This window comes from Camarhynchus parvulus, chromosome 1 (genome assembly GCF_901933205.1).
Source record: "Camarhynchus parvulus chromosome 1, STF_HiC, whole genome shotgun sequence".
NCBI lineage: Eukaryota > Metazoa > Chordata > Aves > Passeriformes > Thraupidae > Camarhynchus > Camarhynchus parvulus.
Window position 1 is genome coordinate 113,938,193 of NC_044571.1, and position 24,992 is coordinate 113,963,184.

At 52.3% G+C, this 24,992-nt stretch overlaps 1 protein-coding gene and 1 long non-coding RNA gene across 5 annotated transcripts in view; both read right to left on the bottom strand.

Annotated features, from left to right (window-relative positions):
- The window catches only part of GDPD5 (glycerophosphodiester phosphodiesterase domain containing 5), a 101,309-nt gene extending 98,904 nt beyond the window's left edge, over window positions 1-2,405 (bottom strand). For all 3 annotated transcript variants that reach the window (XM_030955369.1, XM_030955355.1, XM_030955361.1), the window contains exon 1: window positions 2,268-2,405. The gene's annotated coding sequence lies outside the window, so the exon portion shown is untranslated. The remainder of the gene's footprint in view (window positions 1-2,267) is intronic.
- A 5,886-nt stretch (window positions 2,406-8,291) lies between these two features.
- Window positions 8,292-24,966, bottom strand: LOC115903969. Of its 2 annotated transcripts, none has more exons than XR_004060755.1 (4): window positions 24,740-24,966; window positions 21,194-21,258; window positions 16,950-17,130; window positions 8,292-10,943 (listed from the first exon to the last, which is right to left on the bottom strand). It is a non-coding gene; the product is annotated as an uncharacterized LOC115903969 (long non-coding RNA). The 2 variants fall into 2 exon arrangements; XR_004060754.1 differs by having other exon boundaries at window positions 21,194-21,261.
- Between the last annotated feature and the right edge of the window lie 26 nt (window positions 24,967-24,992).

Here is a 24,992-nt window from a genome sequence, read left to right on the forward strand (position 1 = left end):
TGTCTGGTTAAAGGGCACTCAGACCTAACTTCCACCACCTGTGAGCATCAAAGTGCCTCTAACACAAATCAGGGTGAAGGAGCCACCTGCTCCCTGCATCTTTAACCTCCAACCACAACAGCACTTGCACCTGTGAGTTACTCCAACCCACATGTTAAAAACCCACAAAAAAACACCCCTAAATATACTGATTTTGGCATGGTGATTTTAAGGCAGTTACTTGAGATCAAATACACCTGGGTACACAGTTAATGGGTAAAAGTACAACAAAGGGTTGTCCCTTCATAGCTGGTTCTGTGTTTCATTATAACCTTCCTGGTTTATCAAGCAATTCACTGCCTTGCTAAAAACCAAGCCCTTTGTCATTAATTCTGAGCCAGCAGATTCTGAATCTACAACGTGACACCAAATCAATTGATCTGACCAAGACTCATTTTCCTTCCAAGACAAACACCGGTCGTGCTTTGCCGAATTCATCGCAGGGAAAAGTGTCACAAGCAGAACACGCTCATTTAGTAAAAAAAGTACAGCTTGACAGAGACACCCACTCTAAAATTAACTCTGCCATCAAAGCAGAGCTTGTATTTGCCTCTGAAGAAGCACCTCCTAAATCACAGAGAAATATTCTGCAGCTCCACATTGCTGGGGTATCAGCGTGAAGATGTTTCAAGGCTTGGCAGAGGAGGATATGTTAAAATAACAGGCTTTAAGGAGTCAGGATGCATCACTGCTCAGGTGGATAAAGGCTGGCTAATGAATTAATGGACCATTTTCCATAGCAATCAGATGAGGAAAATGGACATGCCAGACAAAATGCGAGGCAGGAAATCCATTTACCTCAGCTTTTCCCCGGCCACATCTGCCAAGTGTAACCTGGCAATTTGTAAGGGGGAAAGAAGGGAGAAGGCTGTTATCCTGCATGGGTGATCCAAGCCCTAAGAAAGCTCTTTAAGAAGCAGCACCACTCCGACTTGTACTTGCCAATCAGCAGCAATCTAAATTTCCTGGCAGCTGGAGCATCCTGAGGAGACTCCAGCACCCTGGATTCAACGTTCTCCGTGTACAATGTAACTTTCTAATGGAGAAAAATCTGCACGGGCTCCTTCCCACCAGGACAAAGAGCCAGCAAAGAGAACCATAATTCATTATTTTTAAAGTTTCACATGCAGCATGGCTCTGCCTGTTCCTGACATCTATCCCTAATCCCTCTCCAGCCCCAAAATAACCCTTAAGCCAACACGATTACACACAACAAGAGCGGCTGTAAGGACCCAGCCCTAAAATCCCAGAGCACGGCGAGTTCCACACAGCCAGGTTTTTCCTGGCTGGAGAATCCCCATTTCCATCTCGCCAGGGGTGAAATTTCACAGCTTCCACACCAGGAATTGCTCCAGCAGCCCTTTTCCAGAGCAAGGCTCACATGCCGACTGCAGCTCCTCCATGCCCAGTTTTCCGGGCGGGGAACAGACAGGACGTGGGTGAGGGTTTCAATAAAACAGCAACGAGACGATCTTTCCCTTCTATTTTCCCTCAATTACTCTTTTTTTGAATTAGTTTCTTTGCCAAGCATCAAGAGAAAGTGACACCCTTTTATATTCAGCTTTTTTCAGGCTCTCTGCTCAGTGCTCGCTGGACATTTGGGGTCTTTAAGCTGCCGGGGAATGTCGCCAGGAGCCATCCAGGACATCCCCGAGCATCCTCAGGGAGCTGGATGGGCACCGAGCGCTCCTCCAGCTGGACCAGCGACAATAAATAAATAAATCCCTCTCGGGATTCTGCTGCCTCAGGATTTTACAGCTCCGGACAACAGCGGTGTGAAGCCCTGGAACGGCGGGACGCTGCAGATGCCATCATTTCACACCAAACCTGAGCGCTCCCTGTTAAACAGGCAGGGCCGAAGGGGAACAGCGCTGTCCGGATCCACACCCGGACACTTTGGGGGTCTCGGAGACCGGAGGGGGCTCCCCGGGACCTCTCCCCCGCACCCACATTCCCCAGCACCGGGAGCAGCCGCTCGCATCCCCAACTTGGCTCGGGATGCTGGCGGCCAGGTGGGGAGGGGACACGCAGGGCACGGAAACACCTTCGGAGCACGCAAAAGAAACACCTTTGGGGGCAAAAGAAACACCTTTGGGGGCAAAGCAACGCGGCTCCGGACACCGCAGCACCTTCTGGGGGTGAAACCAGCCCGGCAGCGCTGTCCCAGCCGCAGGCGCTCAGCATCAGCCCGCAGCCCCCAGCCCAGCCCGCCCTGCCCTCCCCTTTACCTGCAGCCGCCGGGAAACGCGCCAGGTTGCCGAGCCCCGCGGAAGGGCAGCCCGGCCCCGGCGGCAGGGCAGTGCCAGGGCCGGCAGGGAAGGGCGCAGGGACGGCGCTGGCACGGCCGCGGCCCCGCAGCCCGGCTCGGCTCGGCTCGGGAGCGGGGCGGGCGCTGGGCCGGGCGGCTCCGCCCCGGGCGGCGCGGGAGGAGCGCAGGGACGGCAGCAGCAGGAGGAGGCGGAGAAGAAAAGGAAGCTGCACCCAAGCGTGGGGAGTTCTTCTCTTTTGGGCTGCGAGCGGGCCCCTCACCAGAACTGCGAGTTCCGATTTTGGGGGGCCAGGGAAGGGTCGGAGCACCCCTTGGCGCTGTGCCGGGGGGTTTGGGAATGCTGAGCCCCTAAAGGGCAGCGAGCACCCGGGAACCACGAAATGAGTTGGGATGGAAGGGAACTTAAGGACCATCGCATTCCAACCCCCCTTTCCACTGTCTCAGGCTGTTCCAAGCCCGTCCAGCCTGGAGTTGGACACTTCCAGGGATGGGGCAGGCACAGCTTGGGGCAGGAGGGATGTTCTGTGTTCCCACCTGGGTGCATAGAGGTGGATAAAAAAGCTTGGGTTTTGAGAAATCCTCCTGATTTCTCCCCAGCTTTCCAACTCACCCTTCATTTTTGCTACCCCCTTTATCATCTGCACCTGGTCCTACATTAGATCCTGAACTCCCAAGTGTGCAGGTGGACCTGATCACACTGAGGCCACCCTGCTGTAGCATTTTGGGAGGGATGAGTGTTTTGTTGGATCTACACCATGCTCGGGACTTGTTTTCCTCACACTGCAGCAGCTCAGTTTATTTGGGATGAGAAGGATGCCCAGGCCTGCCCAGCACTGTGGCCAAAACTCAGCTGTGTCCTGGCTGTGAATCCTTTGCCCTTCTTGATGCAAGGTGACAAAACACTTGGCTGACAGCAATGGATTAATTTTTTTTTTCCTGCAAATTGGCCATTTCCCACTTCTTTGGCCCAGCCTTGAAGTAGAGACTGATCCAAGCAGAGCAGAAGGAAGGGATGTGCTGTCAAAATAGCAAGCAAGCACAAGCCAAATGCCAGACTCCTCTTTACTGAGGCAGACTAAGCTGAGAGGTCGCTGGCAACTGGCTCTTTTCCTCAGTGAAACAGAAATAATCGTGCTGCACCCAGCAGTAGGGAAAGACTGGAGGTGAAAAATCAGAATTTAGAGTCTGATCCAAGCAATGAGCAGCACAGCAGAGGAGCTGTGGGCTTGAGGTACAGGCAGCTGTCCTGGCAGCCCTTTGCCAAGTGCTCCTCCTTCCAGCACTGCTGACAGGAGACATTTCAGAATCACAAGCCTGAGAGCTGTGATTACCTTAAATCCTGATGAAAGTCTCTCCTGTGGGAGCAATTTATTTGCTGCCTGGTTGTGGGTCCATGGCAGAGCTTTAGGATGTGTTTTCCTGCAGGCTTGGGGTGGATGTGCAGGAGGGGACAGGACAGATGCAGATATTCCAAGGCACATAACAAAGTCTGGTGCCTATGCCAAACTTTAAACATCCTTGGTTTTGTGCCTAAGGATTGCCTTTTAACTTCAGCAGAAAGAGTTCAGGCCTTTGTAAGATCAAGGGAAAAATCTTTTTTTTTTTCTGGCACCAAGAGGAAATACTCCTCAAACTCGTGAGGTTCCAGAAATCCCGCAGATGCTCCCAGCACCAGGCAGTCAGTTCCTCACAGCATCCATTTGCTGAGGAAAATGCCTCTGAAAAGAGATGGAGTTTGCACATTTTCAGAATATTTCTGTGACTTGGCCGGTTGAATCTGACACAGGATCCTGCCAGGATGCAGGGCTGGGGAAGGATTTGTTCTCCAGCCACTCCAAGCAGCTGTGAGGACAGCAAAGATGAGCAGAGGGACCACCTTTGCCCCCTGAAAGCAGCACTTTGGCTGCTAAGGGCCATGCAGTTTCAAAGAAAAGCCACTGAAGGAAACTGACCACGAATTTCCATGCAGCCTCTAGGAAAACAGATGCAATTCTGGACAGGGAAGGTTGGTTTCAGATTTATAAGCTCCTTGTCCCATGCTAAGAGCCTTGAATGCTCAAAGCTACTTTAAATATCTCCCTTTGGCATGGAAGGGAATTCTGCTGGGCTCATTCCTTGCATTTCCAGCCAGCTTCACTTCCAAAGGATGCAGCTGTAAAGGCCTGAAAACCCCTGGTGACACTCCCTGTGTGTGATTCCCTGTTTAAGCTGCTCCTTTAGGACCTGGCTCAGCTCTAAACCAGGGCTGAGTTTGGGCATTTCACATCCTGAAAGTGTTTGGTTACGTGCTTATGGAAGGGAAAATTCCTCCAGAAGGGACATTTCTGTTTCCTGGCAGGGAAATATGAGGCTGGCAGCTCAGATGGGCATCAAGGCAAATCCTCAGAGGAGTCACTGCTCTGGTCTTTGGTTGGCATGGATGGGGAGGGAGATGCTGCAGGTTCCTACAAGAGTGGGATCAGGAGGAATGGGTTGATTGATCCTTAAACTCAGCACCAGCCTCCTCCAAGAAAAAAGTGCTGTTCTATCCCCTCTGTGGGCAAAAAAAAGCCCTTTTTCCTCCTCCCAGGCTCACAGGGGGTAGTCTTTGCTGGAGAAACACTTTCCTGAGCAGTCCAGATGACCCAGATGTGGCCTTGGACACTTCCAGGGATGAAACAGCCACAGCTGCTCTGGGCACCCTGTGCCAGGACCTCTCTATCCTCCCAGGGAAAACTCCCTTCCCAATATCCCATCCAGCCCTGCCCTCTGGCAATGGGAAGCCATTCCCTGTGTCCTATCCCACCATGCCTTGTCCCCAGTCCCTCTGCAGCTCTCCTGGAGCCCCTTTATGCCCTGGAAGGGCTCTGAGCTCTCCCTGGAGCCTTCTCAGAGATGTCAGAGCAGTTTGGATGTTCCCTTCCCTGCATTTGCTGCTGCACTCATGGGCAAAACAAGGCAGGGTTTATAGTGACAGCACAGCAGATCCCCCCCATGGCTTTTTTGGGGGCCAAGCAAGGAACCCCTGCTCAGCTGCTGCCACACCGGGCTGGGAGATTCCAACATCTCAGTTCTGCAGAGAGACACTAAAGGCTGCAGGAAGGCAGGCTGGATTTCCTGGGGGATGCCTGGCAGGAGTGGAGCAGAGCTGTGTCCCCTGTCTGAGGAGCCTGGGACACAAATCCCGGCTGGGGCTGCCCCGGAGCAGCCTGGGCAGGGGAAGGAAGCGTGCAGAGGGACACACCATTGTTCTGCCCCTGCAGCTCCTGGGGAATGCAGGGCAAACAGGAGGGAGCTCGGTGCTTTCCTGTGTTTGTGCTGCTAGTGCTTTCATTAAGGTCCTTTTTCCTAACTCTTTCTGCAAGGCCTTTGTGCCTCTAATAAGTGCAAGGAAGGTGTTGATTGTAAGCGTCCCCTCAGGCATAATTATTTTACCATAATAGCATTTACAGGGAGGGCTTGCAGAGCCATTTTCCTGTTACATCCTCTGTATTTCAACCTCTCTTTCAGTTTTTTTTGCCTCCTCAAGCTGCCCCAACGAGCCCTTGCAAGGTCTCCATCCCTGCAGCTGAAGCTGTGGTGAACTGGTGAGCCCTGAAGAGATAGTTGAGGGTGAAAACAGGAATATTTGATGTTACCCAGCAACTGGAAATGAAGATATCTTTTGTCCACCAAGTCAGGAAACACTGTTTGCACAATATCTGTGTGTGCCTGCTCTGAGGGAGTTACCAGCAACCCCTTCCAGGAGATAAGAGGGATGCACATAAACAGGAGGAAAGTCAGGGGCAGGGATTATTGGAGCAGGTAAATCAGGTCCCTGTCACCCTCAGCATCCCCTGATGACCGCACTGAACTCTTGCAGTGTGGGGGAGGAAACAGGGATGGCTCAGTCATAACAGGTAAATAAATATGAAATAAATACAATAAATGTAAAATTGAGAAGACTGGAGGAGCCAGGAGCAGTTTCTGTGGTGGTGGTGACCCACTGGCAAGGTGAGAAATGTTTGTCTCCATCGATGTTTCTCAGGATGAAGAGCACCCTGTGTGCCCTCCTGTCCCTCTGAAGCCCTAAAGGATGTTCGCCTATGACATTGTCTTGGGCAAACAACCCCTGGACTGGCCCCACAGCCCTTCAAAGGGCTGGAGAATCATGGATCTGTTCAGTGCATCCAGAGCCCTCTGGATGGAGGGGAGCTGGGCAGTGTCCTCACAAGGACAGTCACTGCCACAAGTGACTGAGCTGATGACAAGACTTGGTCCTGTATCCCAAGCTTGTGACCTTTTATGTGCTGGCATTTTTTCCCACATTAAATACACAGTTGGAAAGAATGAAGCCATCCATAACCTCCAGCTCCTGCTCTCAGTATTAAGCTTAGGATAAACACAAGTTTCCTGTGGAAAAAAGAAAAACCCATAGTACAAAATCATGTTGATGTGGTACTTCACAATATGGTTCAGGGGCATGGTGGGATTTGGTCAAAGATTAAACCTGATGATCTTGGAAATCTTTTCCAGCCTTAATGATTCCAGATATATTGGAAGAACTTCAGGGCATCTCTGAACTAACTGGTTTTAAATTAAACTTTGTTTAACAGCATTTTCTAGTGCAGTCCACTTCATAAACAAATGTAGCTGACACAGCTAGGATGGAAATACATTCCTCATTATGTGGTGCAAGACTTCCCTGCCCTGTGAGAAGGAGCCTTACCAAAAAATGCTTCTGATAACATCTGACCAGAAGAGTCAGAGAGGATGAGTGTGAAGGCCAAACCTTGCTTGCATCAAAATCCCAGTGGGATTTTGATCACATCCACCCTGGCAGGCAAATCCCAGCGCTCTCCCTGGCTGCCCCAGGCACACAGGGCTGCTTTGTTCCCTCTGCTCCCTGCCCACCCAGCCCTCTTCTCTTCTCCAACACACTCATCAGAGCCTTTTGGCTGAGGCCTTTGTTCTGTGCCTGCACAGGAAGGTCTGGGCTCGTGGTTCACATTCCTGGTGCCAGCATGGGATGATCTTTATTGACAAACCCATTATTGATCCAGCTCCCTCCAGGAGGACTTTCACCTCCTCCAGCTCTAGCCACGCTGTGGATTTGCAGGTGATGTTTGGATACAAACACAGATAGGCTCACAATCCAACCCTTCAGGGATGTGCCCTGCTCCAGTTAATATTAAACACCTTTGGAGATATCTCTGCATTTCTCCAGGCTGGGAGGAACCTGCTGCATTCTTCTCATAGCTTCTTTGCAGGTACTGAAATAAAATCCCTGACCTGGATCCCTGAACAAAGCCCCTGTTATTCAGCCAGGTCAGGGGGAGCATCAGTTTTCTGATCCTCTCCATCCCAGTTTTCTTGGATGGAGAAATGTGGGGTTTGACTCCATCACAGGGGATGAAAAACCCATCCCAGCCTCAGCTCAGCCTGCCTGAGATGGAGTGTGAGTGCACAAACACTGCTGAAATTAAACCCCCAGAGTTCAAAACCTCACTGTCTGAAAAATGTCATGTGAATCCATTTTCCTCTATTTCTAATAAAACAACAATTTCATTTTTTTTAAACAGCAAATTTTCTTCCCGTTACAATATAATGTTGTTCTACATGATGCTGTTCCAGCAGTTTATATAAATTTTTACAAATTTAATCTGTAAATTGCTTTTTGATGGGTGAAGCACAGCACCTGCATTCAGCTCTCCAAGCATCAGTAACTGTACACAAACACTCTTCTCTGTTGAAGCCATTTTGGGGTGTCTTTGGCCCAGGAGGGATTTGTTAACTTGGAAAGATGAATCCTCCATGCCCAACACCAGCTTTTGGGAGCAGCCAGGCCTGCTCCCAGCCTGTGGTCAGAGCAGGGCTGGGCAAAGCAGCACCAGAACATCCCACATTCCTGGGATGGGCTGCACCCCCAGCTGCAGGGACAAGCCCCTGTCTGGGGGATGGATTTTTCCAGCCTCAAAGATGGAAAGCATTCTGCCTTCATCTGCTAAAATATGAAATCCACCAGTGCCACTGTGATGCTTCGTGCCAGCCCCAGGGGGAAGGAGGGAGCAGCATCCCTCACTCCAACCAGCTCCTGCTGGGCTCCATGGAGGAGAAGTGAGGATTAGCTCAGTCCTGGCAGAGTACAGGAACTGGAGGGTCCCCACAGGGGAGGGTAAGCAAGGCCTGAATGTCCTGCCCTCCTTTCTCCAAATGAATCCAAACCACCTCCCAAGCCAGGCGTAGATCACTCTGAAGATGTCAAGGTCCACACAAAAGTCCTTCATCCCACCAGGTTTAGGAAAGCCCTCCAAAATGCTCATTTGGGTCCATTTCAGTTCAGCTCTTGGATCCCAGGGCAGGGATGTGCTGCCATCCAGGAGGTTTCACAGCCCAGAACCTGTTGGGCTCGTCTTGCTCCAGCTTCCTGCTCAACCTGCCAGGAGCTGATCCCAGGAGGAGACATTCCAGCCAGGCAGCCTCCTCAGCTGCATGGAGAGAGCAGAGAAACTCTTCCAGCTTTTCCTCCCAGGCCAGACCTGCCCTGGGTTCTGCTGCATTCACCTTGAGCTTCCTCTCCTCTTCCTGGCCTTGGAGGCTTCTCCCTGCTCCAAATCTCTCTGGAGTTTCTGATGCTGCAAATGCACCTCTTCATCCTCCCATTGCCAATCCAGCCCAGAAGTTGCATTTCCCATCCCAAAACCTCAGCTGGGGCCAAGATCCACCCCAGAAACGTCCTCATTCTTCGACACCATGAAGGGACCAGCACCAACGCCCTCATTTCCAGCAGCACAGCAGAGGCAGAGCCAGGGAATCTCCACTCCTCGGGGCACATTTCCCCTCCTGGTTTGTGGGACAGGCCAGAGAGGCCTCGAGGTGTTTGCTGTGACCCTGAGGTGACATCTGGGGTGGAAAGGTCACACCCAGGACACTTGCAGTGCTCCCCCTCGGAGCCCAGCAGCCACCAGCAAGCTGTGCTGTAATGAGGAGAGCAAATATTATCCTCCAGAGGTGTCACCAGCTGCTGCTGCTTTGAGATGCTGGGAGAAAAGCCTCCTTAAATAGTTGGGATTCCTCCCACCAGCACAGGGATGAGAGGAATAATATTTGGGAGAGGAACACACCCCGAATGACAGCGTCTGGGTGAGGGTGGGAAGCAGAGAGCAGCCGGCATCTCCCGGCCACAGATGGTTCCCATCAAGAGGAATTTTTTTCTTGTTAATCCCAAAACAAGTTCGAGATGTATTTTTATTTCAGTGTTAAGAGGAGAGAAAAAGAAAGTCTGACATGACCCCCTGTTTTTCTGGCCTCACTCCCTGCTCAGCCTCTGCTCTGAGCAAGCACAGAAAATTCAGTTCATGTTAAAGGCAGGGACTCAGAACAGAATATCCTGAGGTGGTTCTTCCAGCTCTTCTTGACCTGGGAATTCATGGCATTCAAGCTGGAAATGGAGGTAAAAATCTAAAGCCTGGGTGTGTATTTGAAGTATCCTGTGGTGTTCTCTGGGGTTCATCAAGGCACAGAGGACAAGGTGCCTGTTGGTGTCAGTGAGGGTGTCCACTCTCCCCTTTAAATCTTAAACCTGCTTTGAGCACCAGGGATGGACTCCTGAGCCAATCCACTCCCAAAGCCTCCATGAGCTCAGGAGCATCTCTAACTCAAAAAAGCCCCAAAACAGTGATAAAAATTGCAATGAGTGGGAGGGCTGGGAATTCATTCTCCTCAAAAGACATCCCAAAAGCCCTGCTTTGAGAACTTGCCTGGCATTCCTCCATGGCCTCCCTGGCTGTTGGATGCCCTGGTTCCACTAACTTGCTCTGAGGGAGCTGCCAAGAGGAACACCTTGGCATGTCCCAGGAAGTTTCCAAGGACAGCCATGGGCTGGGGATGTGGCACCCCTCCCAGATAACCAGCTGAGGGCCATCTGAAAGGATTCACATGGAAGCAGGACCAGGAAATAACTTCTTTTCATGGAGTGACACTTGTGGTCCATGGTGGCGGCCCTACAAGGTGGTGACCTCTCAATGGGAATTTTCTTTCAGACAGAATTTCCTGGGATATTTACACCCCCAGATAAGGCTGGGCATCCCCCTCTCCTCTCTAGCAACTCCCTGGAGTGACTCAGGATGTGCAAACACTGACTCATCCCAACGTCCCGGGAGCACTGAGCTTCCCACACACTCCAAGACCGGGTGGTGGGAGAAGGGAAAGCTCCACTCAGCCTCCCCTGTGCCCTGAGGGAGGGCTGCAGATGCATCAGCAAGGTGGGGCAGGCTGGGGCAGCCAAGGACCCCCCTGCACAGGGATGTACAGAGATAAGGGCATCCTGGTGTGGGAGCTGCTGCCCAGTATTGGGAAATGGATTGGGAGCTGTCCTCCAGGATTGGTTTAGGAAGGAGGATTTGCAGAGCTGAGGAAGAGGATCAGGAAATGCAGGGTTGGTGTCTGGGCAGCTGCAAAGGGTGGTGGCACTTGCAAGGTCAGCTTGGCTGCACAAATCCTGGATTTCATCAGGACGGGATTATTCCATACAAAGGTAAAAATGTGTGGTTCCTGCAGCAAACAGCAGCACTGAAAAAGCTGCCAAGCTCTCCAGTCTGTGACCACCCACCTGCTGGAAAACTGGAGGAACCTGGATGTGCTCACCAGGGATGAGGTGGATGGCTCTCCTGGAGATCTGAAATTTAAATGGACATTGAGATGCATAACTGGCCATCCTAAGCAAGCTGTTTCCTGCCACCATTGCACATTGTGGGGACAGAGCTCCCTGACCTGTTTTGTATGGGAGCCAGAGCACATTTGGCATTTCTCCTCCCTCAGTCCTGGGAAATGGTCAAGTCCAACTCCTGTCCCTGCACAGACACCCCAACAATCCTACCCTGGGCATCCCTGGAGCTCTGTGGGGCTGTGCCCATTCCCTGGGGAGCCTGGGCAGTGCCCAGCACCTCTGGGGGAAGAACCTGTCCCTAAATCCAACCTGACCCTGCCCTGACACAGCCCCAGCTGTTCCCTGGGTCCTGTCAGACACCAGGGTCCTTTCCCTGCCATTCCAAGGGGGCAGGATGGAGCTGGGACAGATCTCCAGGTGACGCCTGAGGAAGTGAGGGCTCCTGAGTGTTTTCCCTTCACAGCAGAAGAAGAAGGGATGTGAGATGTGACATCCCTGCCCATCACTGGCCATTAAAGATTACAGCCCAGCCAGGCCACAAGGATTGTAGGAGTCAATCCCATTTAAGCCCTTCTATTTAAAGAAATAAACTACCCAGGAAAAAAGCAGCCTAAGATTAGAAACACACAGGATTTCCTCAAATTCCAGCCATCAGCCCCAGATTCAGCCCAAGGGGGTGGTTTGTTATTCTCCCAGAGCATGAATCTGCACCCAAGCAGTTTGGATCATGCTGTGCAGCTCCATCACAGACCTAACAGCCACACTCAAAGCTGGTGTAGTGCTGCCAAAACCATCTCCAGTATTCCTTCATTAAAAATAGTTTTTTAGGCAGGAGAGTTTTGGCTTTTTGCACAAGCTGGGGATGTTTCCTGCAAATCCCACATTGCTCAGGAGATGCTCCTGTGCAGGAGAATATTTCAGAAAATTTAATGCTAAGCAGGGTGGGAAGCAGAAATAAATGTTTTGGGTTTTTTTTCTTGTTTTGGGTAGGAAAAGAACTCAGAAACCACCCAGTGCCACCTCTCCCACGGCAGGGACACCTCCCACTGTCCCAGGCTGCTCCAAGCCCTGTCTAACCTGGCCTTGGGCACTGCCAGGGATGCAGGGGCAGCCACAGCTGCTCTGGGCACCCTGTGCCAGGGCCTGCCCACCCTCACAGGGAGGAAGTTCTTGCCAATATCTAATCTAAAATCTCTCCCCTCATTTAAAATGACACAAAGGATGTGGGTAAACCAGACAAAGTCACCCTGTGCTTTGTGCCTCACCAACCAGGAATTGAGAGGTCATTTGGGATTTGATACCTGGCTCTGCTGCTTCTCCCTAAACTGGGTGAAACTCCAGCCTAACTTGCCAACTCTAGCCTGTCCCTAAAGGGATCCCAAAGGAATGAGGGATCCCTTCTGCCCCAGCACTGCAGCAGGATGGGAGCAGTTGCTTTTTCCAGGCATAGCACGAGGGGGTGACTCATTCCTGGCAGGAATTTCCCTCTCACCCATCCCCTCCTGCCCCTCTCTCTCTGCCTGGAGATTTTCCCCCACAGCAACGAGGGTGAGGGCAGCTTAAGATCAGCCAGGAAGCAGAGACCTTCCCTGAATCCCCTGAATTCAGCTGGGGACGTGTCCAGGAGGTCTCCACTCCCTCCCAGATGTGTGTTTTGGGAAGGAGGGGAGGGGAATTCTGGAATACTGGGCAGAGCTGCCCCATCAGGAGGGTGGGCATCAACAGAGATACATCTCATGTGCCAGTTGTCCCTGTGGTGGCCTTGAGGTGCAGCCAGGGCTGGGCAGGGCACATGAGGGAGCTCAGCCCTGCCAGGAAACCTCAGCTCAGCTGCATGTGCACAAACAGGTCCAGCAGGAGCCATCCAGGATGACCACACAGCCAAGTAGCCCATGATTCACGGGATAACCATCTGCTGAAGCTGCAAGCACCCACTTTCCACCTCCAGTTCTCCTCCAGGCCAAGTGGCAAAGCCACAGGGGCAGAAGGTGCCTCTTGCCATGGCCAGCAAGCAGGAGCTGCCAGGGCTGGTGCTGCAGCAGCTGCTGCTGTGACAGGAGACCTTAACTCAGCTCCACACCACAGCATCCAGCCCTGTGGTTCACACCACAGCCCTGTAGGATTCAGGAGGCCCAGGGTAGCCTTGGGGGCACACATCAATTTCTCAAGGTACAGAACGTGGAATGAGATTTTGGAAAGCTGGAGATGGAAGGAAAGAGTCCAGAGGAGGACCTGGTTTTCAGGAAAATAACAGAGAATCCCAGACTGGTTTGGGTTGAAGGAACCTTAAAGCTTATCCAGTTTCATGGGCAGGCACACCTTCCACTGTCCCAGGCTGCTCCAAGCCCTGTCCAGCCTGGCCTTGGACACTGCCAGGGATCCAGGGGCAGCCACAGCTTCTCTGGGCACCTGTGCCAGAGCCTCCTCACCTTCACAGCCAAGAATTCCTTCCTAATATCCCATCTAAATCCACCCTCATCCTACAGCTGCTTACCCTGACAGATGCAGCAGCTCAGGATACAGGAAGGGCAGAGATGTGCCCCCCTCTCCAGGTGTGCTTTTCCTTCAGCAGTTATCCCAAACACACCAAGTGTCCCTTTTTTCCCCCACTCTGGGCAGCCACAGCTTGGCCATCAGTGGAAAATGATTCCTTGAGTGAGTGTGGCTGGATCAGCTGACTGGGCTGGCTGCAAATCTCGTGGTCACACAGCTCTAAATGTGCAGCAGTGCCTGCCTAAGCCTTTCCGTTTATAGGATGGAGAGGGGAGCTGGGAGCGTGGAAATAAATCCTTTGGAAGCAGAAGGGGGTTGGAGACAGAACAGGACTCCCCAAGGGAAACACATGGGGGTGCAGAGAGGGTGGGCAGCAAGCACAGATCAGGCATAGGATGGAGCTGATGGAGCATGACCAACTCTGTGCTTGGAGCTGAGGTCAGGGAAGGGCACAGAGCTCTGGGAACTGGGATGAGAGCTGGGCTGGGACCTGTCTGCCAGCCTGGGCTGGGGAGGCAGTATTGGAATGCTCACAGGAGTGTGAAACCCGTCCCTGCCTCCCTCCTGCAGCCTGGCTCATCCCTCTGACCCCTGGCCTCCCCACAGGAGCAGAACTCTGGCTCTAGAATAAATCCCAGGTGTCTCCCAGCTCTTCCCTGGGCAAGCTGCCATGCCATGATAAAGCAGCTCCTCCCTCCAAGGCAAGCCCCTGAGCTGCAGCTCCTTGGGAAGGCAGCCTGCTGATGGACTGTGTCAAGGAATAACAAATGCCTTTAATTCCCCCTTCAGCCAGCAGCTCCCTGCGGGAGGCAGCACATCCTGAAGGAAGGCAAGAGGGAGGCCTCTGGAGCTGTGTGCACAGGCACTCAGATGCCTGGTAAATCACCCCAGCCAGGCTCCCAGAACCCTGACAGGCTCCAGTTTCTGTCTCCTGGATAGATACAGGGTAAAACTTGCTGTTTCACTTGCTTATCCCAATGCCAGGGGCTCTAAGCAATCCCTGAGTTACTCTGCAGAGATTTTCCTCGCTGCTGGCAATTGCAAATTCAGGAGAGGAGGGGATCTGAGCAGGAACTGCTGCTGAGGTTTCAAATCAAATATCCATTCCCTGAGCATGAATGTTTCGTGTCAGACCTGTAGGGGTTTTTCAGGTGGATCAGTGGGGTTTGCTGGCATTGGCACCAGCACCACTGGGGCTGTCAGCTCTGATCATGCACAGCTCGGGGCTCCCTGGTGACCGAGAACAGGCTTGGGCTCCATCCAGCTCAGATCCAGTTAATTAAAGGAAATAAAACCCTACAAGCCAAACCCCTTTTCTGGGTGCTGTTTACTGGGAGGCTGCAGTTCTGGACCAGAGCTGAGTGGGAGACCTGAAGGGTATCCCTGCAAATCCCCCCGGGGGCTCCAGCCTTGTGTCCTGTAGGAAGCCAGTCCTTCCCATTCCCTGCTAAAGGGATTGCCTGCTGCTTGTGCACCCTGGCACATCCCTGGGGACACATGGACATGTCCCTGAAACAGAGCAGCTGTGGCTGCCCCTGGATCCCTGGCAGTGTCCAAGGCCAGGTTGGACAGGGCTTGGAGCAGCCTGGGACAGTGGAAGGTGTCCCTGCCCATGTCAGGGGGTGGCACTGGATGAGCTTTAGGGTCCCTTCTGACCCAAACCATTCTGTGCCATAATGATTGTGTGATCTTCTCTAAGTCACTCTCATCCCCACAGTCTTTCAGCCAAGTTTCTCCTGCAGATCCTTGTCTCTCTCTCTTTCCTTCCCTGGAAAGAGAGACAAGGAAAGATTCCTGGCATGGGAAAGAGAAGACCAGCTCACATAATCCTCATGGCAATTAGGATTTGGGCAGCCTGGGGAACCCTCTTCAGGAGAAGAGGATCCTGCAGGTCCCTCCAAGAGAAGGAGAAGGACTCCCTCTCTCTGCTCCCAGGCAGAATAGCAACTTTGAAACTGAAACCTGGAAAGACATAAGGAATCTCCTGGCATGCTGCTCGGGCACCCATGCCATGGTCCCAGAGTTTGGGGTTATCTATACTATCATCATCTCATTTCTAGTGATAAATCTAATAAATCACAATTGAAATTATATTTGGCAGAGTCTGAAATAAGTTAAGTTCCCCTTCCAGGCCAGGTTGGACAGGGCTTGGAGCACCCTGGGATAGTGGAAGCTGTCCCTGCCCATGGCAGGAGGTGGCACTGGGTGATCTTTAAGGTCCTTTCCAACCCAAAACAAGAAAACACAACAAACAAGCAAAAATGCCAGGGGTTTCTACATCCATCTTTGCTCCTCTTTTCCCTCCTGACCCTGCTAGCCTTGTTATTCCTCTTGGCTTTTCTCCTTCCAGCAGGGAGGACTGGCCTGGAGGAGCATCATTCCCAGGGCAAGTGGAAGGGGAGACGCCTATCCCTGGCAGAGGGGGGCTCCCAGGATGTGCTGCTGGGGCACATCCCGGGGCTGTGCAGTGGAGACAGAGCCCTTCCTGCTCCTCCTCCCGGGACTGGTGGCTGGGCAAGGCTGGAGCCAGCCCGGGATGGTGCCGGAGCCGGGCAGCGGGGGGAGCAGCGAGACCAGGACACGGGGACGGGAGCAGGACGGAGCAGGACGGAATGTCCCTGCCCGCCTGGGGAGAGATTCCCTGCATTCCCTGGGCTCGGGGGCTGCGTTTGGCTTTGGGGATGTCCTGGAGCTGGGTGGGATCCTGGCTGGGCACTGCTCCCTGGGGAAGCCCCAAAAGGGGAGCAGTGCCAGGGCCATGGGGGTGTCTCTGCAGGGGGAGCTGTGCCCAGGGCTGGTGTGGGTGGGAGCAGGGTCTAAACGAGACCTGCAGACCCTGCAGAGCCCTGACTGGATCTGTGTGCTCCCAGCTCTCTGTAGCTCCTGAATCCCAGCCAGCCTCTCTCTGTCTCCACTATTTTTAAATCCATCTATTTCCGCTGGTCTCCCTGCTTTGGTGCAGCCTTTTCCACAGTGACACTTCTGCAGCCCAGAAATCCTAAATATTCTCCTTCTCCCAAGTGTTTAAGCACCAGCTGCACTGGGGACCAGGGGAGCTCAGGGACAGCAGTGCAGGGGCTGTGCTGTTTATTGTGGGTTCATGGCACTTTCTGAAGCATGGGAAACTCATGGCCACAGGCACACAGAGCCAGAAGTGTATTCCCAGTGCAGGATTCAGGGCGTGGGATTGGAGCTGGGACCAGAGACAGAAACCCTGGTGACAGTCAAGGCTGGAGCAGGCTCCTCACCCTGATCCCACCCTCAAGGCAGCTCCTGCTGCCCCAAGGATGCAGGGCTGGCACCAAGGCACACAGTTAACTGATGAGCTGAAGCCAGAGCACTGGGATTTTCCAGCTAATGGGACAGCACAGGTGATGAGCACCTCTGGAGTGCATGGTGCCATGAGCCCAGTGCTTCTCATGCCCACAAGGATTTGTCTGCACTGACTCTACACCAGCCCTGTGGTGCCCAAGATTCCTGCAGGGCTTTTTGGGTGTCCCCCCACCCTGCCCCACTTCATACCTGCTTCCACAGGGTGACCATGCACCTTCCTGCAAATGCCAGGGAAGTCAGGAAAGCTTCAGGCAGTGATGAATTGCTGAATTCATGGCACGTGGTGAAACAGAGACAGCGCCCAGAGTGGATTTGTTGTGCATCCCACATTTGATGAACTTGCCTCCAGCAGATCCAACTATTCTATTAACTGGAATTAGGGAGAAAATCATAGTTAAATTGTTAATTCATCAAGACAAGTGCCATCACAGTCACTGGAGATATTTCTGAATTTGGGAAGGTGAATTTGGAAAATGAAGATACCATAATGTACAAATTGCATTTTCTCCATTATTTTCCATGTCCAGCACACAGCTTTGTCATTGGAAACTACAATAACCAGAACTGGGTATTCCACATGCAACAGAAACCCTTGGAAGTTCAGGATTTGAGTGCTTCCCTCCCATGAGGGAGGGAAGCCATGACTGCAACCTGAAATGTTCAAAATTCAGGAGCTGCCTGAAGTTCTTTGCTGCTGCTTCTCTGTGTTCAGGCAGCACAGGAGCTTGAAATAATTCCCAACTGGATGGGGCTAAGCCAGCTCCATGCAGGAGAGGAGGAGGGCAGCTGTAAGAGGCTTTGATTCACACATGTCTTTGTAACCACAGCATCCCCTGGGTCCCAAACCAGGAGTGATCCCAGGGGGATTCAGGTCTTGACGTCAAAGCCAACAGTCCAGAAGTGCAAATGATTTCAAAGACTGAATCCAAGCTGTTTGTGCACAGCTGGGAAACATCCAGCACCTTCCTGAAGGGAATCAGGAGTGAAACAACGATCCTCATTCATCTAAACCTCCCACCCCACCTCTCCCAAGCACCTCTGCCCCAGGCTGAACAAGAGACCTTCTGTACAAAGCCAAATTCAGCAGCTCTGATGCTTCCTCCAGTGTTGGGAACAGCCTGTCAGATCCAGGGACATGCAGGAGATGTTCAGTGTGCTGAGTGCTGGGCCAGGAGCTTGGACTGTGCAGGGAGAGGCAGCTCCTGCATCCCTTCCCACTGTGGGAAGCACAGTTTGGGCATCCATATTGGAGAAAGGCATCAATCATGGTCCCACAAGCTACAAAAACACAAAGCAGAGCCTGTTCCTGCCTGGGGTTTGCAGCACAGTAACCAGGGGCAGGGAGAGAAGACAAGGATACAGAGGCTGCTCTGTAAATCCAGAGGACCCTTGGCCATGAGATCCATCTCTGCTGGATAAGATTGGAGCTGGGATAATCCCACACAGAGCAGCTCCACATCCTGGGGTCCCAGCCCTCAGCAGAGTGTCTGTGCAGAGAGGGAGAAGATGCCTCTGGCACTCCCCATCAAGTCCTCAGCATCCTTGCGGAGAAGGGAAGCAGCACACACCAGCCTGGCTCTGATTCTGCACCAAACTCACCCTCCATGCCTCAGTCTCCCCAGCTTTTACAGGGGATAATCAGCCTTGCCCAAGTTTATAAAATCCTGGGCCATCTGCAGATGCAGCTCTGATGTGATGAGTCAGATCTGCCTCGTGTGACTCAGCTGGCAGACCCCATCCAACAGCCACGGAGCTTCCCTTGCTCCAGGATCCATATTTGCTGTTCTTACTGCCAAGGGCATGACTGCTCCCAAAACTAAACATGCCTGTGAGTTTCTAAATGCATTTGGGAAGACCAGGAAAAAGCCTTTACAGGTTCATTCTGAAACACAGAAAAGTTCACTGGACCATCCACAACTTTAGCCCCTGCAAGTTACAAAAGACGGAAAACGGAAAACAGAGTGTGGGTTTTGTTTCTAAAATTAACATCCATGAGGCAGGAATGTGGCTCTGCAACACAGGAGCTGTGGCAGGACAGGGATGTGACCCTGGAAAAGTCTTTAATGTGTGGATACAGCCCAGTGGCAGCTGGAATAAAATGTGAGTGGCTCCTTCTGAAGCTCCCAGGAGCGGGTGTCGCTCTGCAAGAATGCAATGGGGTTGCATCATGTGGATTCCTTGAGTCTTCCAGAAATCTGCCACTTCTTCCCTGCCACATTTTCATGGGGAATCGATAAAGTAGCTGGGAAAAACATGCTGCAATTTTCTGCTGGCATATTTGAAGCAGGCAGGAATATTCAGGCCAAGGGGGGTTTCATCACACAGGGAAGATGTCACTTTTTTCCTAAGGGTCTCTGGCCTTGGAGATCCATCCTGGAATACATCCTGGCCTCTTGCAGACACATCCTAAATTTCCATGTTATGGGTTAAGCCCCCTGACCCAATTCAGACCTATGGAAAGGGACATTTGCCTCCCAGGTGGGTGCATTTTGTCATCCCAAGGAAAGCTGTTCACATCTGGACACAAACTGGTTTGGTCCCACCAGAGCAGCATAACATCCCTAGGGTTGGGGCAACCATGGTCCTTGGAAACTGGGAAAGGATGAAACCCCTTTTCCTGTTTGGTTTTACACTAAAGCAGAGATTTCAGATTAGATCTTGAGAAGGAATTGTTCCCTGTGAGGGTGGGGAGACCCTGGCACAGGGTGCCCAGAGAAGCTGTGACTGTCCCAAGATCCCTGGAAGTGCCCAAGGCCAGGATGGACAGGGCTTGGAGCAGCCTGGGACAGTGGAAGGTGTCCCTGCCCATGGCAGGGGTGGCACTGGATGGGCTTTAACATTACTTCCAACCCAAACCAGTCGGAGGTCCTGTGATTCCGGCTGTATCTCTCTGGGCAGCTTTTGTGCTGCCTCTGCAAGAGCAGAACAGACAAAGAGGCTGCCAAGGCCCCTCCTAAGCATCCCTTTGCTTACACATGCTCAGCACTTGGCTGAGGAGGAGGAGTGCATAGGCTGTTTGTTCCTGCTGGGCCACTGCCCAGTGTGTCCTTCCTGGGATTCATCCCTCCCCTCCTCCTCTCCTGCCTTCACCCCCCAGAGTCCCCAGGGCAGCAAACCCAGCAGCCCCAGCCCTGTCCTGCACTCAGCGCCCTCTTTCCTCTGCCATCAACAGGGGCAGTTTTAGGACTTGGCTTCTTGGGAACCTGATTCCCAACAAAGAAAAGACTTTTAGGGGCAGCAGCAGGACTGGGGAGACAGGCAGTTGTGTGACACACTTGCACACACAGGGCCCACCCCACCTCCAGCCCTGAGCAGTGCTGTGCTGGAAGCAGAAGATTGGCTGCTGAGGATCCCTCTGCAAGCCAGGCTCGGGTTTAGGGGCGGTTCTGTTCCCTCAGCTGGCTCCAGAATAAACTGTTTCCTTTTACATCCCAGTTTCCTGAGGGGGGAGCGTGTGGGGCTGAGCCTCCTCTCAGCTTCCACCAAATGTGAAGGGCAGGCAGAGCTCAGACCTTTCACATTCCCATATGCTCCTGGAAAATGCCAGGAAGAGATGAGGGAGAGCTCACTGCAGCTTTTAACAAGAGAGGTGCCCCACCACAGTTCCACTCTGTGCAGAGCAGATCAACCACCTGGGCCTTCTCTGCTTGTGTTTTGTAATAAAGGGTGAAAAGCTGGAATTGGACATTCCTTGCTGCCTGTTTCCAGAGGGGAAACTGATGTTGCAGCATCCCAAAACCCTGTTCTCACATCCTGTCCTTGAGATGGCCCCTGAGCCTGTGGGGCTGATGCGGCTGACAAACTAAACACTTGCTTTTCCTATGGCTGCTTTTTGGGAGGATCCAGCGAGTCCCAGTCACTGTGAGGCAGAAGGGAGAGGGTAAGGAGTGCACATCACCAGTGCTCATCTTAGAATCACAGAGTTTAAGGTTGGAAGAGTCATCTAGGACCATGGAGTCCAAACATTAGCCTGGAAAGGGCATCCTGGAGTCCTCTTGGCTTGCCACAACCCCAACCAGCGCTCCTGGATCAGTGTAGGAACAGCTCAGGACCCCACAGCCCCCTGGGTCCTCCCAAGGGATTGCAAATCCCTGCTGCCACATCCACAAGGATTCCATCTCCTCCTGACATAGCCCAGCTCCCAGGAAGCTGTGGGATTCAGGGGCTTGCAATCCAACCTGCCACCACCCGTGCTGGCCCTCTGCTGAGGCCACACAGATGTCATTCTTTCCACCCAAAAGCACCAGAGGAATTTCATCCCCCTGCCTCGCTGTGTTGGCAGGAAACCCTGTGGATTTTGAACTTTTCTCTGGGAGTATTAAACAGGGATTACAAACTGGGATCAAGGAAATCTCTCTCTGCTGTGCCCTGTGGGAAAGCTGCAGCTGCAGCCTCTGTAGCCTGTCCTCCCTGGTTTGTGCACTGTGACATACCTGGATGATGAATTTGCTCCAAGGCAATCAGGTCTTCCCATCTTCCTTTTCCTCCTCCAGCACACCTGCTAAGGAAGCAGAAGGAGATCAGTGCTTTGCAGAGGATCCACAAATGTGTCCCTTTAGGACATGTAAACCCAGTGAGCTCCCTGGAAGCCTGGGGCTGGCATGCCCAGCTCTGGCACAGCAGGCTGGCACAGGAGTTTGGCTCTCACTGCTGCACTCCAGACAGGCCAGGGCATGGATCCACAGGATGCAGCCTTTCAGCTCCACTGCCATCCTTTGTGTGCTGTCTGCTCACACAAAGCTGGGCCCTCCCAGCTCCAGCCAGGCCAGAGCTGGGCATGGCTGAGAGCCAGAGAGGGGGAGAAGGGCTGGGATCCCACTCCACCGCAGGGCACTGCTGCCAGCAAAGCCACAGCTCCACGGTGCCTGGGGCTGCATGAGTGAGCTCACAGTGCCAAAGGAGGGTGTGCAGGGAGGAAATTAAAGTGCTGAACCCAAACTTGTCCTTGAGCTGAGCCTTGAAGCAGAATTCCCCAAAATCTTTGCATGTGAGGACCTGGAGGAGCAGGCAAGCCCTGACTAGCTCTAGAGCAGAGAGGGATCCAGGGAGAGCTCAGAGACCCTTCACTGCCTAAAGGGGGTCCTGAAAAAGAGGGAGAGGGATTTTTTAGTAAGGGCAGAAAGTGACAGGACAAGGGGTTATGGCTTCCGACTGCCAGAGGACAGGGTTAGAGGGGATATTGGGAAGGAATTGTTCCCTGTGTGAGTGGTGACACCCTGGCTCAGGGTGCCCAGAGAAGCTGTGGGTGCCCCTGGATCCATGGAAATGCCAAAGGCCAGGTTGGATGGGGCTTGGAGCAAGGTGAGACAGTGGAAGGTGTCCCTGCCCATGGGGTGATTTTAAGGCTCCTCAGTGCTGGCTCCCAGCATCTCTGCCCTCCTCAGCCACGATCCTGGAAAGCAGAGATCCTGCACCAGCACTGCCTCACAGCAGCACAGATGACAGACTGTCTCCAGCACAGGAAAACAGGATGAGTCTCCTGGGTCACTGCAGGGTGAGAGTGCAAAGCTGCTGGAGTTTATATTTAAAAAGTCCTGTCCAAAGAACACACAGTGTCTGCTTTCGTAGAAATGAACCACTCCTTCAACAGATAATCAAGTGAATTAGTAACACTGCTTGAAACAAGAAGCCAAACAACCAGCACAGCACCAATCTGGATGGGCATGGATTGTTTCCCACAGAACTGGACCCCTGGTGCTGTTAGATTTCTCTGTTCTCCATCCCAGCATTTTTTTGGGGGGATGTAGGATCACACCCTGGTCACAAAAACTTTGGGTGGAATTTAATTTAAGGCTCAGTGCATCTGCACTGCCCTAAACCCACAAAGCCAACCCGTGCTGGAAATAACTCCAGACAAAAGAATCTCGAGCTCTGCCCTGCGCAAGTGCGGTTTGGAGGGGAGGAGCTGGCCGGGAGGCGAGGATGTGTCCCTCTGGCAGCTGGAACCGCTCATTACATGACCAGGGGAGACGGAAGACGGCAACTCCCAGTTTGGCTCCCCCTTCCCAGTCCCCATCCCACCGCTGGAGGAGCTCCTACGTGGCACTGTGGGGGCTGGGAGCGCCTCTGCACAGCTTGGAATCGCTGGAGAGCAGCAGGAATCCTCCCCAGCAATGCAGATCAGCCTGATTCCCAGAACTCTGGCCCTGGACAGAACTGTTCACAGTCACTGTTCACCACAGCCTCCCAAAAAACTTACTTCCTTTTCAAAGCAGGACAAGGATAAAGCTGTTTGCTGGCATTTTGGTAGAACTGACTCGTTTTCTGCGTATTCACATCCTAAAGCTCTGCAAGGGTTTTTTGTGGCTCTTACCAGGCTGTGTTGGAGAGACACAGGAATAGGTTGAAATATACACTTAAAAATCAGGAATAGGTTGAAATAGCAACTCCTGCACTTAATAGCAGGAATAGGTTGAAATATACACTTAAAAGCAGGAATAGGTTGGAATATACACTTAAAAATCAGGAAAAATCTGAAATATCTTTATGCTGGGCTGCCAGCCCTCAAACACAACTATTTGCATTCTACTCCAAATTCATGTTATTGAGGCAAAGCCATTTCAAAGGACTGAAGCACAGAGCACCCAGAGTGTCAAAGGACTTTGGGGCTGGGAGGCAGTGAAAGAAATCAAGATTAAGAGTTTAAGAGTTTATTTTAAATTTCACTTGGAAGGTGAAAAAATCTTACATGGGAAGTAATTACAGAGCAGGGTTTGAAGGTGGAGCAATTCAGAATTTGGCAGAGAAAAGCAGCTGATGGTGGAAGTTTAAAGGAGCCTTTCTCATTTCTCAGCTGGCATATGCTGCGGGTACAGACCAGTAACATTTACCTCCGTATTGATGGTTTGATATCAGCAAATTCATTATTAATACAGCCAAAATTGTGCTATAAAAACTCTAGGACCCCAATGTTGATCATTTATACATAAAGCAAAGCTAACTGCACCAAAAGACACTAATGTACCAAAATCTGTTGCTTAAGGTATTCCAAAGCTTTTTCCTCACTGAATCTCTCCCTGAAGGGACCAGATTTCTAAACATCACTGAGCACCAGGTTTGTTGCAGCTGATGGAGACTTTTTTTTACAGGGAGGTCTCAAAGATATCCCCTTGTTTGAGATGAGAGATATCTACTCACATGGCACCATCTGAACAGGTCAGATGGAAGAAAAATGTCACTTTTTGGTGCTACCTTCCAGAATAGGTGGGCTGTGAAGGGGAATGGAATGGTGATTCCAAAGCAAGATGCTTCCAAGACAACAAGCAGAATGTTCAAAGCCAGAAGGAAAAATCAGATGCTGTTTGCTCCTACAGCAACAGGAGGCTGAGAACTGCTGAAACTCCTGTCTTCAGAGGGAAGCAGAAAAGCTTTGTCAGAGCCAAAATTAGGGGCAAAAAGGAAATTACAGTGTGATTAAAAGGGAGACATTGACATCAGTTAAAGAACACAAGGATGCAGCATCCTCCTGCTGATGTAACCATCCATGAGGGGGGTGGTACCTCGAATATCCCTCCATCCCAGACTGCCATGAAAACAATCCTGTGCTGTCCTAAAACATGACAGGGTTGAATCCCAGCTTCAACACTTGTGACTCAGCACAAGCCTCTCCATGGCACAGCTTCCTCTGGGCACCCTGTGCCAGGGCCTGCCCACCCTCCCAGCCAGGAATTCCTTCCCAATATCCCATCTGTCCCTGCCCTCTGGGAAGCCATTCCCTGTGTCCTGTCCCTCCATCTGTTGTCCCAAGTCCCTCTCCAGCTCTCCTGGAGACCCTTTAGGCACTGTAAGGGCTCTGAGCTCTCCCTGGAACTTTCTCTTCTCTCTTGGAGGTCACATTTCAGATTCACATTTCAGGATGGGGCAGGTGTTAAACATTGGCTGCCTGTGACTGCTCCAGTAGTGCCTGAAGCCCTTTGCATCACCCCTGACTTCATATGGAGGGCGACAGCCCAGAAATAAACAAATAAATATATCACTACCTGCCTTTGGTGCCAACAGCCATCCAGCTGCAGGAGATGCCAGGGGCAGGGAGAGGATGGAAATAAAGACAGACCCGAGCCCTGTAAGAAGGCAAAAGCAGAGTTTGGGCAGGGAATAGCTCCCCACGTTCCTGCAGGAGGCCGGGCTGGGCTCAGGCAGGGCAGGAGGAGGGAAGGCGCATCCCCCATCCATCCCGACCCCCCTTCGGCGGCGCGGGGCCGGCATTCCCTGCCATTGGCGGCGGGCCGGGAG